Source organism: Physeter macrocephalus, chromosome 4 (genome assembly GCF_002837175.3).
Source record: "Physeter macrocephalus isolate SW-GA chromosome 4, ASM283717v5, whole genome shotgun sequence".
NCBI classification, from domain to species: domain Eukaryota; kingdom Metazoa; phylum Chordata; class Mammalia; order Artiodactyla; family Physeteridae; genus Physeter; species Physeter macrocephalus.
Window position 1 is genome coordinate 100,404,704 of NC_041217.1, and position 3,016 is coordinate 100,407,719.

A 3,016-nucleotide genomic window follows, 5' to 3' on the forward strand; every position below is an offset into this window, starting at 1 on the left:
CAAAACATTTTTTACTATTGTCCTGGTGGGAAGGTACATGACAATACGATCTACAGATTTGTATCTGTGAAAGCACTTTCTTAAAGCTCCCCACCAACTGCTTTTAATTAATGGGTATTTGGAAAGGTAGCATTGACATCCTTAAAAGCATTTATTTCAATTCAAAGTGTTCTGCATATTAAAGACAGCTCCAGTTAAAATACTTGAGATTGTTGGGACATACCCTGGTAGCTATTTTGTAATGTGAAATTTTACTTAAACTCTAACATTTGCTGACACATTTGATTGTTAGACTTTGGTCAGGATTTTCTAAATCTGTCCTGGCAATGATAAGTTAAAGATGTATACTATAATAGGAAAACACAAAAAATGGAGAAAAGATTGAACAAATACTCCATGAAAAAGATATATACATGAAAAAATAAGCACATGAAAAGATGCCTAACGTCATTACTTATTTGAAAAATTAAAATTTAAACCACAATGAGATACCATCTCACACCTATTAGAGTGGCTAAACTTAAAAATATTGACCATAATAAGTGTTGGTGAGGATGTAGAGAAGCTAGAACTCTCATACACTGCTGGTGGGAATGTAAAATAGTACAGTTATTTTGGGAAAAGTTGGCAATTTCTTAAAAAGTTAAATGTATAACTTTCATATGATCCAGCCATTCCACTCATAGGTATTTATCCAAGAAAAATGAAAGCATATATCCATAAAAAGACTTGTACATGAATGTTCATATAGCTTTAATTGCAATAGCTAAAAATGGGAAACAATACAAATGTTCATCAACAAGGGGATATATATATATATATATATATATAGTGATATATCCTTACAATGGAATACTACTCAGTAATAAAAAGATATGAACTACTGATATATGCTACAATGTCAATGAATTTCAAAATAATTTTGCTGAAAGAAGCCATTTGAAATGGACACACTGTATGGTCCCATTTATATAAAATCCTAGGAAACACAAACTGATATGTAGAGACAGAAAATGTATCCGTGGTTGCTTGACCAGGTTGGGTAGCAAGGAGGAGAAAGAGGGAGGGATTTAAAAAGACCCATTTTTAAGTATGCAGTGGCATTAAGTACATTTTCATTGTTTTGTGACTATCACCACTTTCCATCTCCATAATTTTTTATCATCCCAAACTAAACCTTTGTACCCATTAAACAATAACTCCCGTTACACAAAACTCACATTTCTGTCAAGTTTTCATGACAAAATTGAATATGATTCTTGTACATTCTACAAGGAATGACCTTGAAGCAGATTAAAGTGATTTTGACCCTATGTTCTCTGTCACCACTGTGGTGAGACAGGCTTACATAGTAGGAGGAATGGAATGTGATAGAACTGTGATTTGTCCCTCAGATCTGGCCACCATTTCCCACACTCTTTACTCCCAAAGAAAAGTGGGTAAGGTCTTGTCCATGACACTTGGCCACTATCACACTACTGGAAAAACAGCCCAAACGCCTTGCCTCACTAATCCTAGGTCAGCTGTGTCATATTTGTGTGGGAAGACTGAGCTAATTATCATTCCTACCTCCTGACTAAATTAGCAAATCACATATAAATCATTCACCTTCCTCCCTATTAGCCTCCTTCACCTTCTCCCCCCACCCCCCAGTCATTCAAAAGTCCTTGAAAAGCTAATAGCAGTCTTGTGCATTTTCTTTTAAAGTTGACATATTCATTTCTGCTCCAGGATGGCTCAACTACGGTAAAATATTTGGTTCCTCTTCTCAAGCAGGTTGCCACACCTGGTTCCATGGTCTGTTCTGGCACAGTAGCTGGTGTTTGCTAAACAAAACTCTTATACTAGGGTCTCAGGGTTGGAAACATGTCCTACGTGTGCAGGAGAAAGTGATGGCAGGAGGCACAGCTTTGGAAGCTGGCAGACCTGGGCCAGGATACTTAGGTCTCTGAGTTTCAGCTTTCTCACCTCTACAACGGATATGATGTCTACCTACCGGTTGTTTGGGGGTAGTAAATGAGAAAGTGTTTGGAAGCCATCTAGAACAGTGCCAGGCGCTCAGGCCAGTGACGAAAGTTCGGTTCCCTTCCTCCTCTCTATCAAATTACTTCGAGATCAGAGGGAAAGAAAGTGGTGGGTTGGAAGCGGGACCACTAAAGAATGGAGGCCACTTTTGGCCTAAAGGATACAAGGATATTTATCTCTATACAAAGATCTGGTTCAAAGAAGCCTAGAGATTAAAAAAAAAAAAAACAAAAAAACCCCAGCCACCTGGGTTTTTGGATTAGCTGAACCCCGGATAAAGATGCTTGTAAAAAGGAGCTGGTGCGAATCCAGAAAAGGACTTGAAATGCCCAGGCTCTGCCATGGCACATTCCCCAGTTTTTTCCACACGGCACACACAAGAGTGAACTCGAATTTGGCCCAAAGCCTTGACTGTTCCCATGGAGGCAGCAGGGGAGAGGTCAGACCAACAGGCGTGGGAAGCTGCTAGGTATGGGAGGAAAAAGCAGGTGTCGGAGGACGGGCCCCCTTTCTCAGGCAGAGGGGCCCCAAGGCTGCTCCTGGTGCTTCCCGCAGCGGGTGGAAGGGTCCTGCCCGCCACCTGCGCCCGCTGGGCCTGGAGACGGGGAGGAGGCAGAAGGAGGTGGCGGGTCGGCGGCGGGCCAGCCGTGGTGGGCTTCCCTCCCCTCCGCCGGCCCCCGAGCGAATGCCTGGAAGTTGACGCGAACTCCGGGCCGCTGGGAAGCCCCCGGGCGTGGGGGCAGGGCCGGCTCCTATCGCGGGGCTGGCCTCCGCCTGCGCTGCTCTGTCTGCCGGGTCCGGAGGAGGGGCAGCCTCGCCGCGGGCATGTACGGCGGGAGGGCGGAGACGGGGTCCAGGGACCCGCGCGGGGAGGGAGCGCCGCGCCCGCCGCCCTTCAATTGGCCGCGCCGCCCCCTCGCAGGAGAGGCGGGAGGAGGAGGCCCTCCATTGGTCGGGCTAGTCGGCCAATCCCTGAAGGTCCGGAGGAGGC